Source organism: Dermacentor silvarum, chromosome 10, assembly GCF_013339745.2.
Source record: "Dermacentor silvarum isolate Dsil-2018 chromosome 10, BIME_Dsil_1.4, whole genome shotgun sequence".
NCBI classification, from domain to species: Eukaryota; Metazoa; Arthropoda; class Arachnida; order Ixodida; family Ixodidae; genus Dermacentor; species Dermacentor silvarum.
The window spans coordinates 46,816,810-46,830,921 of record NC_051163.1 but is presented as its reverse complement, the minus strand read 5'-3'; positions in this window follow the sequence as shown (position 1 = coordinate 46,830,921).

Below are 14,112 nucleotides of genomic sequence, written 5' to 3'. Positions count from 1 at the left end.
CATTTGCTTATCCTTAAATCTTTGTGCACGATAGTTGGGACGCCCTGTAGATTTCGGCTATGGTGTTCCAGGAACTTTTGCTGCGAAGTGCACAAGTCATCGAAACCCAGCTAGGGCGGCAGTGCAAATAGTCCGGTGCTTCTCTCGCAGCCACCGGAACTCGCTCACTTCTGCCCGCCAGCCTGACGGCCCGGCCGCTCTCCCTGACTCTGCTTCTGAGAAAACAGCTCACGCTATAGATGGAATGAAATGAAAAAGCCAGATGAGGCGATGGGCCACAAGCACACTCGGTGCGCGCACATTTGTCTGTGAAGTCTTCGTCGGAGTGAATACAGTATACATTCAGGGAGCGGCGGGGCCGACGCCTGTTTATAAGCGGCGTCCGTTACTGTGTATCTCGGTGGTGCGGCGGCTCCTGGAAGCTGGATACGGAAGTAAACCGGAAGCGGAAGTGCTTGCTCGGCGCCGGCTACGCAAACTACGATGGCGCCGGTTTAGGCGCGCTTATCTATACACGACAAATTCCTTTGCATCTACCTTTTTAGACTGGCAACCACAGCCTGTCTTCGTGTGAGGAAGGAAGTTTGGCAGGAAGTTTTCGCTGACTTGCAGAAATTTGTTTGAGTTCTTGCACCGCTAGTGTCGTTCCCTATGGCCAGGACTCATGAACGAGATACCGTGTCACGTAAAAGAAGCCCATAAATTCTCAAGTGCACTTAGAAGGGAATATTTTCAAGACAAATGTTAAATTTAAACATCACTTTCACACAATTTTGCTCAGTTGCTTAAAGAATGTCGCTGAAGCCAACGTTTCGGCAAGGGAACTTGTTTTCGTCAGGCGGTAGCCTTTTGGTCGACTGTTCACCATATCAAGCCTCCATCTTCATAAGTTCATATAACCATATGTGTCGTTTTAGGGAAATTCGATGTCTCTTCTACAGGTAATAAAATTCGGTACATCATATGTTAGGCTCTTGGTGGCGATGACGAAAAGTGAAAGAATATTAGGCTGAACGATATGTGTCACAGTGTATGTGCAAAAGGTTTTTAATTCGGCGTATAGGTGATTTCTAAAACATGACTCTCATGGCGTGTTTCCGGCTCCTGCAATCGCTTCCGGCGCCTGTAGTATAGGAAACCATGACCTTGTAGATTCGCTTCCTGTACTCTAAGGGAACTTTGCTCTTTGAGGCATCGCTGCGGAGTTCGATTAGGACGAAACCTATTCCTATTTTCATTAGCGTTAATTTTGGAGAAAAATGGTGTTAAAATATGCGTGGGTAAAAAGAGGACATGACGAAGTTGCGAGGAGAGGAGAGGCTCTCAAAAGGCTAGCTGCTAGAGCCTCCCTCAAGATGGACGCAAATAACCCCTACTCTGAAGAATAAAATGAGTTTTCTGCTCCACTATCATGGTGAGGATTTCTTTATTCCACGCATGGCAACCATTCAAAACACTCAGAGAGAATTGAAAATTACCCTATTCGGTTTGCTCCTTCATTCGAGTAGTCGCCATTCCAAAATATGAATATTTTTCTAGTAGTTCTTGAATACTTCGGGTCGTACAGCGTGCTCATGAAATATGAAGTTTAGGTGAGAATATGATCACTTTCACTTGATCCGCCGTGGACATAAAGTGCCGGAGAAGACTGTGTCGTTCAGCGAGCGAGATGGTTCAGGCAAAACAACGATCACTCGCAGTGAAATTTTAAACATCGACTGCATCAGCGTCTTTCGAAACGACTCGGTACTGTCGTTTAAAATCTAAGGACTGAGTTCCGTAGCCTTGAAGGGAAGATGCATAGCAGTGCGGATAGGTCTGGACAACGCCCATAGCTGATGATGCGCCGCAAGTGGCTCCTCCGTTATAGAGAATGAAAAGTGCAGTAAGAAAAAAGGACAGGTTGAGACAGGACAAGCGCTGAGTTTGAACTCTCCTGCGTTTCTCAAGTGGTGCACATTCTTTCAAATCAGTTGATACACCAACCTTACAAAATTCTTCTTTCGCTATTCATCATTCCTGCTTGCGTGTCGCCTCTCAGAACCCGGAGAATGCCGGGAAGCGATCCCGCTAATATATTCTAATGGAAGCCAATGACTTCCGTTCATCGCGCTGGCAGCCGGAGTCAATTGGAGCACTTAGTCGCTTCTCCGCAACGGAGCGGCGACCCACTTCCCATTGAGTCACCGCCGTCAGCGTACGCAGCAAGCGATCTTCATCAAAGTCGCCACGCCGAGATGCCTCGCGATGAGCGTTCGTTGAACCCTTTCTCAAAGCGGCCGTGTGTATACGCTTCCTGTCAAACGTTGACTCATACCGTCGTCCTTCTTGCCTGCTGTGTCAAACCGACGCGACTTGATTGGCGTACGCTGTGAGGAATATTTATTTGCCATGGGACTCACATGGACTTGCACTTTAATAAAGTTTACACAGAGGGTGTTATACCTTCAAGTTCAGCACTTGCTATACTGCCTTGTTTCTTGGAGTTTTAGGGTACTCCTCAAAATTGCCTACTTGATGCTTTCTTTATTTCTTTTTCACTTTCTTTCTTTCTCTCTCTCTTTCTTTCTTTCTTGATGCTTTCATTCTGCCTTTCCATGAATCTGTCATAATTCAAGACCCCTGATATGTGTTGAACAAATCTTACAACTCTCCTTGTGGTATTGCAGTGGTCCTAATAGAATAATGCGTACAGCATCAACCTTAGTGTTCTGAAAAGTGCTTAAGCCCCGTTTCGTTGTTCTTTACTTCTCGTTCGTTTAATACCATGGATGCGCACCAACTCGCCCAAATGTCACAAATGCTGACTTATTACGTCATTTTTCGTTTTAGTGCTTATGTTGTACATGTTGACACGGAGGGCGTTAAATGTTCTTTGGACTAGTAATCACGCTTTTATTTTATCATATAGGTTATAAACACACGTGGTTTTCAGTTCTTTCTAATATAACTTTCCTGTTCACCTGTATACCTTATATTCGACAGTACAGTGCTGCTTGGTCAGTACATTGAAATTTAAAAGCACACCGAGTGGCAGTACACCTAGCGTTGGTTTCTTGCTTCTCTTCAACATCGCTTTCTTGTAATTCTGCGTCCATAAATTATGCGTTTTTTATGTCTTGAATTATGCAATCAAACTAATGTATTTTTTTACTCAAACACTTTGTTCCCCTCCGTTCTACACCCACAAATTTATCGATTCAGAAAACTAAAAAGAAACACTTATCACACGTGTTCGTTACTGGTTCTGTTCATTCCACGTCATCTCACGTTTGTCTTTGGCGGTCAAAAGACTCCACAAAGTACACAGTGTATTTATCAACCCTACAGCGCCTTACTAAGCAAAGCGTGCCTAACGATCGCGACCAAAGCGTCCGTAAGGAAACCAAGCACCAACATGTCGGGCAATGTACAGCACGCTACGAAGCGTGTGTTCGCGATATACAGTTGTCCTTTGCCTTCCTTCCGGAGACCGAGTGTCCGCCCAGATGACGGCCTTCCAAGAAGTCGTCCAGTAGCCACGATGCGCAGCCATCAGGAAGCGATCTCCACCTACCGCTCTGTTGTTCCTTTATTCCCAGTTAACCCCCCTCCTTCCCCCCCCCCCCCCTTTGCCCCTTTCCCCAACATTTAACCTCAGTTGCATTTCCTTATCGCCCCTCCCTTCTGTCTTCGTAACAGTGGGGCGGTGGACACGAAGTCGGAAGTACGCATGACCAATCGGCGCTCCATTTCCTCTCGTCCTGTGAGTGATCGTTGGGGAGGCTCCCGGTATACTCGGGAGGGTGGTCCTATCATTTCATCTGGTGGCGCAGCTGTCCACCCAGCGACGAGTATATCTCTCGACCAGTAGAGATCCCTTGCGTCACTCGCAGCCTTTTCTGTCGCAGTGCACACTGCGTTTGGGCTATCATTCGCTGGCTTTACCCGAACCACCCCTTTTTTTTATCTTTCTCCCCCTTTTTTTTTCTCCTGTTGTTCAGTTTGCGGAGCTCGCTTGTGCTGTTTCTTCGGCCGACGAAACGAAACTAAGCGACGCCGACCCAACGCGATGTCGTGCTCATTTTGTCCCTGGTATGTCTTTGGTAAAGAGCTCGGTACGCACACTACGGTAGCATTATTAGGACGGAGGTGTGCCGACAACTGAAGGTAACTTGTGGATTAGCAGGTTGTATGTATCGTAGAAAATAAAGACAATGCGTGATACAATCAGCATAAACGTAAATTTCAACAAATATGCACAGAATTGATTGAAGATTCCGCCACTTTCTAAGAATAAACAACTTTGATTTAAAGAAAGTCATCGGGTTATATCAAAAGCTATCATACGTGTAGTCGCGATTCAGAAGAAAAAAAAGGCAAGCGCTCTTCGCATTAAAACTGCGTCTGAAAAAAGTTCGTGCGTATCGCTCATGGTGTCGCTGAAGTGCGTATACTAGTGTATACTAGTGTAAGCGCTTGGTTTTGAAGTGGACAGAAGCGTAAACCGACCAGCATTCGAGATAAGCAAGAGACGTTTAGAGTATTGGTGGAAAGAAAACAGGGAAAATATCGATGCGACTGGATCTCTTACAGTCATAGGTGATGGTACGAGGTACATATTAAGGGGAAGAAAGGTTAAGGAGATGTATACAAAATGCTTGATATAGCATACCTGAATAAATCAAGCAGGCTAGGTGACTATTTGTCACCGCCCCGTCTCAAAGGGGATGCCATCAAATCATCATTATCTGAGTACCACTGATCTCTACTGTGTTTTCCCCCATATAGTAGATATCAGTGATAAGTGCGCCCCAATCACTCCTTCAGGTACAGGTTGACACACTTGTTCTAGCAAGGCGCAGACACGGCACACCGTGGTGTAGCCAGAGCCGCATGAAACCAACCGATAGTGAAGCCAATGAAAACTACCGGAAATTTCAATGGTCGTAATTGAAATGTGAAAATTATGATGGAAAATGAAAATTAAACTGGACTTTAACACACCTTGCCACCGGTTGGAGCCGAACCCACGTCTCCCATTTTACGCGCATCATGTTTTGCCAATACAGCTACGACGACTGATGTCCTCTCACCCGCTTTCATGGGCTTTCGTCTATGCGTTATATATATAGATCTGGCCCCGGGAGTGTTAGGCACGTGCCGCTCAAGGATAGATTGGTAGACTCAAGGATAGACTCAAGGATGACTGATTGTGATGGCGGCCGCTTTCAATGGGGGCGAAACGCAAAAAAAGAACGCTCGTTTACTTACACTTAGGTGCACGTTAAAGAACCCCAGAAGGTCAGAGTTAATCCGGAGCCCCCCACTACGGCGCGCCTCATAATTGTACGTGGTTTTCGCCACGTGAAACCCCACATTTTATTTTGTACTGATGATGATACGTGTGACGCGATAGTTAGAGGAAAGGACACAAGCTTAAGTGATACGTTGGAGTTGTTAGCCCGGCTAATTGCCTGGCAGCCTACTGCAGGTGATGGGTAATAATTATGGTGTACACAGTGATCACGTCAATGCACAAACACCGCATACATTCGCGACCGTAAGAGAATGTCCCCTAAACAGCTAGTGTTGTAAAGTACGTGACACAAGGCATGTTCGAAGAAAGGAACAATAAGTAAAGAGCAACTTGGCCAGATAACTGAAGGATGGAGGATGCAGAAGGAATTAGCGAATGGTTGAACTCAAAAGGATCCTCATGACCTGGAATACAGTGTGGCTTCGACGGACCTCACAGAATATCCGACGTAACGCAAGATAAAAGACACGTTAAGGCAGCTGGACAAGGCAGCCAGTAAAGCAGAAACAAAGCAAAATGTTAGAGTTGCTAGTGTATCACAAAAACCGTGAACACGTAGAGAATGCGAGAGCGGCGGACATGTTCGCATTGTGCAACGGCCGGAGCCCCGGAAAAGAAATAGGGTTAGGTGCAACTCCCTCACCTTCGGACCTATCAACATCTGCTGTATTTGGAATGTCTATTTCTATTACTATTTTTATGTTTTGTATTCCTGTCTTCAGCAGCTTTGTGAGCGTCCCGAAACGTCCACATGCTCGTCACGTAGCATTTCCATTATGACTCCATCCTTTCCACTAGCACCTTTCTGCCATTGCCGACCCCTGACCACAAAGTTCGTTTCGCTTTGCTTTAACTAGGTTACCCTCCCCCCTACCCCCTAGCTCAATTGCTACCATTTTTGCCCCTGGCCACAAATTGCTTTCTGGTTCTTTATGCATCTTCTTGTGTTGTTAGGTCCGTGCCGTCTGGTCGGAAGGCGGCTGCAAAGCAGCAGACGAGAAGAAAAGTAATGCAGAAGGCATAGCAGACGAGAAAGAAAACAAGGATGTATGAGTCGTCTGCGTTTCTGACACTCCTTTTTTTGCACTCTCTTGCCAGCGACGTGAAGAAAAAGCTTAAAACTGCTTGCAGAAGAGGTAGCAGACGGGGGAAAAAAGCAACATAATAAATGTCGTCTGCTTTTCCTGACCCTCTTTTTGTCGCCCTCTCCCCGGCGCCGACGTGAGTCGACGGGTCGAGCAATCCCAAAGTGCGCACGGAAGTGTTTAATTGCGTTGCGCCGTGTCAAGAGCCACAGCGAGAGAATCACGTGCTATTTTTTTCTGCTTTATATACCTATATGTTTTAGCTATACGGTACACCCGCAGTGATTTATTTCCTTCTCGATACCCATTGACCCCTCTCTCTCTACCTCACTCCTAAATTTCTTTTCACACCTGCATACAAGCTGCCCCTATTCTGCTTTAACACTTCAGAGGGTTTTCCAGGTCATCACAAGCGCGAAAGGTCGCACCGGCAAGGACAGTTCGGTGCAGTAAAGCCAAGGCCAGCTAGGCCAATTCAGGCTGTGTTGAATCTAGCTAGAATAGACACATAGAAACAATTTTAAATTAAAAGAGAACGTCGCTGAGTTGGATGTAATGCGTGATCCCGTCGCTGAAGTATGAGTCAGCTATGGCCAGAGTTATGCCATACATGTATGTTATGCATCTTATATTCCTAACATGAAGCGAGAAAAGAAGGATATTTCTATGTTTTGGTTGTGTTCTTGTCAGCAAATATAGAATCAGGTCTATTCGAGACCAAGATTGCCTTTAACGGATTAGAACTTGTCAGTGCTGAAAAACACCTACTAGCTGAAAAACATTGACATTTACCACTCTAAATGGCTATTATCTTGCCCATGCCAAGTGTTATTGTAATTGCATAAGCTGCATTGCAATAGTAGACTGCCTCTTTCTCAACCTCTCGAGTCTTACGATTAGTAATCGAGTCGTTTCTACGCTTATTCGTCCAAGAGTCACTTCTACGTAGAAGCAAATCAGCGGTATGGCTTCTGGACACGTTGTGCAACCGCATAAATAAACCGTTAGAGCATATATTGTGCATAACTACGCACACACATACACACGTATATCAGCAAACATCTGTTCGAGCAGTTGTGTGGTGCATTTTTCTGAACTTACCAGCTTCTATTTGTACAAAACGCATGTGCCATACAAGAGGAAATGACGCTGAGTTCACTGATAATTTCTTGTTAATCTGCCCTGGTTTCTCACGTATAAAGAAAAAGGGACAGTGGAACACCGTTTTACCTATTTCTAGGTGTTTTGCATTCCTGAAATTCTTTCATTTGAGAACTTTCTCCCTTGGACACTGTCGTGGTTATGTTTGCTCAACCATTGAGGGATATTCTTGTACTTAAGGGTGATTTCCTTGTTAAACTCTTAGAAGCCTAACGTTACTGTCAATTTTGTCTAAGCTTTCTGGAAATATTTTTTTTTTGCTTTCTAACCAAATGTCAATCTATTTTTCTTATTGAATTTCATTTTTGGCTAATCCTACATAGAGCGTATGCGCTATATTACCACTTTAACGGACACCAAATCAAATCATAACTAAACCCAAAAGCACGAAAGGGGTATGAGCAGTCGCTAGTGGATTCCACTGTACGCATTTTCGTGCTGTGGAAGATACAGAATAAGTTCTGCCATCTGGCTTCCAGAATTAAAAAGAAAAAAAAAAGAAATCAAATCTCCAGCCTCCTGCGAATCTTTCATTTTCTGAACTCACTATGAGCAGCCCTTGACTGTTCGATACGTTTACAGCCCAACGGCAGTTTTATACAGTTTAAGACATCAAAGCAACAGTTCAGTTCCATCTCTTATGAAGAACGGGTGAATAAAAGCCGCTAGTTGAGAAGAAATGCGCGGAGGTCTGTGGTTTGTCAACGTTTAGGCGCCTAAACATTAGTTATGGCCGCGCCTGCTTGGCAATACAAAAAACAGAGCACTGTGTACAAGCAGTAAACCCTTCGTATCATCGACCGCCAAATCAGGACCACGGAAATCAGACTGGCCACCAGAATCCGGATTTCGCGAAAAAAAGAAACATTAGTCAGAGACGTGAGAAATTAGGTTGTATCTCATTTTCCTGCAGCGATCGTTCTTTCTCTTCGCACCCCTGCATGCAACACTACCACGCATAGTGTGAGGCTCCCGCTAGATTTCATTTAGGTCCAGAGCATTCGTGCTAACCGTTGAACACCTTCATCATGTGACTTCTGTCTTTCGTTATTTGTTCCAACTTAGTTTCTCGCTCGAGGCTGCTCGTACCCGAAGCATCAACGTTTATTTTTTTCGCGCATCAGGTCAGTCGTGCTTCGTTTCACTTTCGCGTCGGCACGTGACCCGCGAGAAACCAGGGGAATTTTTGGCGGATATAGAGAGGGTGCATCGCAGCTCATCGTACACGCCGGTGCGTGTGGGCCGGTTTCGTTTGCAACGCCGAATCATTCATTACTGCGCGCCCTGCCCACAACGGCGCCATCATCTTGCTAATGTCGGGGCCTCCCCCCGCCTCTCCCCCCGCCACCTTCTCCCATGGCGTTCGGCCCCTCGCTTACCCAGCCTGATATATGTGCGCGCAATCTCGTACTCTCTCGCGTACGATTGCAGTGCGCTCCGATTAAGAGATCGCCACTGAGTGCCCACGAGACCGGCCTAGTTTGTTGTTTTGTTTGATTTTGGTTTTGTTTTTTTTATCTGGGAAATAGCAACGAACGGTATAGATGATTGGAGGGGGAAGGGGATGGGAGGGATCAGGTAGTTCTGCTTGTGTAGAGAAGAGGCATTAATACCGTTTGCTCCAGTTGCCAGCGACCGGCTACTTAGGTCGAGGAGAGCGAAAAAAAAGAGAATACATGCAAAGGCATTCGCTGCTCTCCTAAGCGCTTCCGTTTGGCTTTAAGCTTGGCTACTGACGTGCGAGAGACTGGCTTGAGTATCGGCATTAGAAGGTGGCTGTGCACACTGTGAGCGCGTACTACCATCGTAGTAAGTGAAATCAGAGTGGCAGGAATCATTGATGATTCCTGCCACTCTTTCTCACAATTCTTTTGCTCTTTCTTACAATTTTTTTTTATTTTTGTATAAATGACTCGACTGCGCTTGTGCAGAGCTATGCTTATGTGCAATACCTCAACGTGCACGCCCAACGTGTTCTGCCACTAAGCCCTTTGGTTGATTCTCAGCGCTGTGTGTATCTGCGTGAGATATATATATATATATATATATATATATATATATCTCACGCAGATACACACAGCATATGTTGACGGATGTCCTTTCACCCGCTTTCATGGGTTTTCGTCTATGCGTTATATATATATATATATATATATATATATATATATATATATATATATATATATATATATATATATATATACAGATCTAGCCCTGGGAGTGTTAGGCACGCGCCGCTCAAGGATAGATTGGTAGAAGCCTCTGTATCCTGCTCCTCACTACTTCAAATGGAAGTAGCTTGGCTGCTCTGGGAACTGTACAGCTCAGTATATAATTCTTCTGCTGATTTTACTATGTCATCGAAATTGCTGATGACATTACCCTGCTTATCTTTCAGTGCATACATTTTGTCTTGTCCTATACCTAGTTTTCTTTTCACTGATTTCATGCTGTGTCCACATTTTACTGCTTTCTCAATATTTTCCACGTTATAATTTCGGATATTCCTTACTCTCTTCTTGTTTATCAGTTTCGACAGTTCAGCGAATTCTATGTGATCTCTCGAGTTTGACACTTTTGTGTTTTGCTGTTTCTTTATTAGGTCCTTTGTTGCTTGGGAGAGCTTACCTACTGGTTGCCTTGGTGCCTTACCTCCCACTTCAATTGCTGCCTTTGAGATCATCCTAGTTACAGTTTCGTTCATTACCTCTATGTTGTCTTTATCTTCCTATTCAAAAGCTGCATATTTGTTTGCGAGCACCTGCCTGAATTGGTCTGTTTTTACCCTTACTGCATCTAGTTAGACTTGTTTCTTCATGACTAACTTTACTCTTTCTCCCTTTAAATTGAGAGAAATCCTAGACATCACTAGCTTATGGTCACTGCACTTACCTTACCTTACACTTCTACATCCTGCACTATGCTGGGATCGGCCGAGAGTATAAAATATATTTCATTCCTTGTTTTTCCATTAGGGCTTTTCCAGGTCCACTTCCTGTTGCTGCGCTTCCTGGGGAAGGCAGTCATTATTTGGAACCTATTCCTTTCCGCGAATACTACCAACATCTCTCCTCTAGTGTTCTTAGAATCAATGCCGTAGTTGCCAATTGCTTGCTCGTCAGCCTGCTTTTCCCCCACTTTTGCATTGAAGTCGCCCATGACTACAGCATACTGAGTTTGCACCTTTCTCATTGCTATCAACAGCTTCATAAAACTGTTTTATTTCTTCATCATCGGGACTGGAGGTTGGGGCGTAGGCTTGTACAACCTTCATTCTATACCTCCTATTCAGCTTTATATACGACGACTGCTACCTTCTCATTAATACTGTAGAATTCATCAATGTTGCCCGCTATGTCCTTGTGGACTAGAAATCCGAATTCTCTCCTATCTGGAAGACCTCTGTAGAAGAGGACGTGGCTGTTAGTCAGCACTGTATGAGCCTCACCAGTTCTTCTCACCTCACTAAGGGCAATAATATCCCTGGCAATACCTGATAATTCTTCAAATAGCCATGCTAAGCTACCCTCACTCGATAGGGTGGGCGTGTTGAACGTTCCCAGATTCAGTTTCCATTACCGGCCTGTCCGGACCCACAGATTCTTAGCACCCTCTGTCGCGTCGCAGGTCTGACCGCCACCTAGGTCAGGTGCTCCACAGCCGCTGGAGACTCAGGGCCATGGGTAAATTTTAGGAGTCATTATTATTTATATAAGTTTCTTCAAACTCGGCGCAAGATATGCAAAATTATTATTTTATCTGTGACATTTTACCTAAGTCACATGAGGCCAGTCATCATAATTACAGAAATAAGTGATTACAAGTGTTGCCCTCATAGTAGCGCTTTATATCTTGCAATGAACTTAAATATTGATTAGAAGATAGGTGCACTGGTCTTTTCACGTGAGAACTAACACTAAGTAACAGCCAGCAATACACAGGGGCTCGTCGAACTTGTTGTCAAACCTGCGAGTGCTACTTTTAAAATGCCGTTGTTCTGGATCACTTCTTGTAAGATAAAACGATTGAGAACTTTAGGACATTATTCTTGGTTAGCGCAGAGTTGCGTTCATATTCACCATTGTGTTCTACGTTGTTATCTTGTCATCAGTAGTCGGGGCATTGAAAAGCAAGTTGCATCTCCATATGGAAGAACCAGGACTGAAAGGGTTAAATAAAGCTCCCAGAGGGTTGTTAGCTTTCTTCTTTTTATGACAACATCCACGAAACTCCGTCGTCTGCTGGAAGCAAGCCGGTGATAAGTGAGCTATTCCGGCGAAACGCAAAGTACCTTCTAATAGCCATAAACGATGATGTCCGCACTAAGTCTAGGCTATTTCTGCAGAAGATTAGTTATCTTCTAATAGCCATAAACGGTTACCATTAGGCTACGGCGTAGTGCCTTTTCAAGTTTCAGGTTCTAAGCTGCAATATATGAGAAAACTAACGCGTACGTGCGCAAAAAAAAAAAAATACACAATTTCGTCAGCCCCCATTAATTGAAAGCGCACAAGACGGCAACGTCAGCCAAAGTCAGGAGCGTCACTCCGATGGGTCGACGGGAAGCAGACGACGGCAATCACTCATGTCGTCTGTTCGCAACGGAGACGGCGGCCATTAGCCTCTTTGTAGGCGGGCTTCACAGCACGCTCACCCGTTGCGCGGCAAAGCATCCTTTCAGCGTCCGTGAGCTTCGGGGTTTGGAATTCGCGTTTTCTGGGCCGTCCTGGAAAAGAAATAGGAAAGAAAAGTACGTATCCTGCGAAGTTAATGCTGCACGTTGGTCGGCCGGAAGTGCCCGTAATCCTGAGAGGGAAGGGGGGACACACACAAAGTGAGATTAGCGACGACAGCATAGTTGGGACATCAGCACGAAGGGCGGTGTTCGTTGGCCACGCCGGCCCTATCTGTGAGCTCTAATGCACAGGAAATTCGCGGAGAACAAAGTAATGCTACAGGTCGGGCGCTCACTGCACCTAATTGTGTGCACTGCAGGGAATGAGGCAGTGTCGCGGTCATTAGAAAGCGTGTTGTGAAAGCGTGTATTCATTCACGTTGGCAAGGTTCGCTCATTCGAGCTATCTTCGGGGCGTGATTCTTTGGACAACCATAAGAAAAGCTTCGTGCAGTAATATACTTCGTCGCCAATACTGAGAAGAAAAATGTCCGTCTCTTTCTAGTGCTTGAAATGAGGTTCAAAAATGAACTATACTATTGAACCGGCATCGTCTTATTATTTCAACTGGCATCAAAGCTATCCTGACATCCATCGCCTACGATTACTAAGTTTCTTCATAAATACATCTTTCAGCACGTTATCCAAACAATCTGTCTCTTGTACAGTCAAATCCGGAGTCTTGAGGCAAGCAGCGCGGAAAAAAAACACTTCATAAGACAGGAACGGAGACGGACACAGCGCTTACTATCATAAGATGTTTCTATTGAAATCGCACAAAATATAACCAGAATGTTATATTGGTATTCAGTTCTGCGGTGTAGCGTTCTTTTCGTACTACCTGCTTCTAGAACTTCAGCAGCAAACCATCCTTCTAAAGCCACAGATATGGCGGGATGAACATCTCCAATGTTCTTTCAAACCACACTACGCTCAACATACTGCCAGAGCTCCATGTATACTCTAGGTTGTCCAAACGAACGTATTCCCGCAAACTTTCGACATAGACATTTTAGCAGACCACAGTGCATGTATTTAAAGGGAGAAAGTAAAAGCTCGGTGCACTCCGGAAAGACTTAGGCTAGGCTTCACTTAAATTGGCACATTAGGCCTCATAGATGAATAACATCGGACGGTTCAGGGTGCACTCCTGCGTTTCCTTACCGCTGCACGCATGTTTGAGAGAAGAGAGCCCGCGCAGCTTAGCGGCGGAGTGCATTAACGCGAGAGGCCACAGTCGTATCGTGGGCGAATGATGACGTGCGGTACGGCGCGTCACTCCTTCTAACGCGAGCGTGCTAGCGCGCGGAAGCCTGTCGCGAGTGATTGATGAGAAACCACGTGACTCGACTTCCTGGCTGGCAGTGGATTCGTGTACACCGGCGCCTTTTAGCGCGTGTCGGCGTGTTCTTGCGCGTGTTGTTGGACGATGCTGGTCTTGGAGGCCTCTGGGAGCAAGTTAACTGCGGTTCCCCAGGAAGGAAGCTATGTTTTCGCTTCGCCTGGCAATTCAGCTCGCTCGCGCGTTATTTTCTAGATATTCCGAGTTTTGCGCTTTTGTGGCGATGTCTAGACGCATGTACGAGTGAAGGGTGCCGAGCCAGTCGCTGAATTTATTTATCAGTGTTTTTCAACATCTGGTTTAGGCTTGCAGTGGGTGCGGCAAAAGATAACGGAGGTCGCACTGGCTGTAGCGTAGTTCTGGCTGGGGACTTGCGGTGGCCTAGAAGAACGCGCGTTTGTTAGTTGCGATGTTAGTTCTCAGTTTCGCAAGATGTGAGAGGAAGGGGGGGGGGGGGAGTGCAGAGCATTGTCTGACGAGAACTAACCAGAAGAGTTTCGCAAACGCTACTGCTAACTGCCGGGCTGTGATTTATTCGCCTGTCATGGTT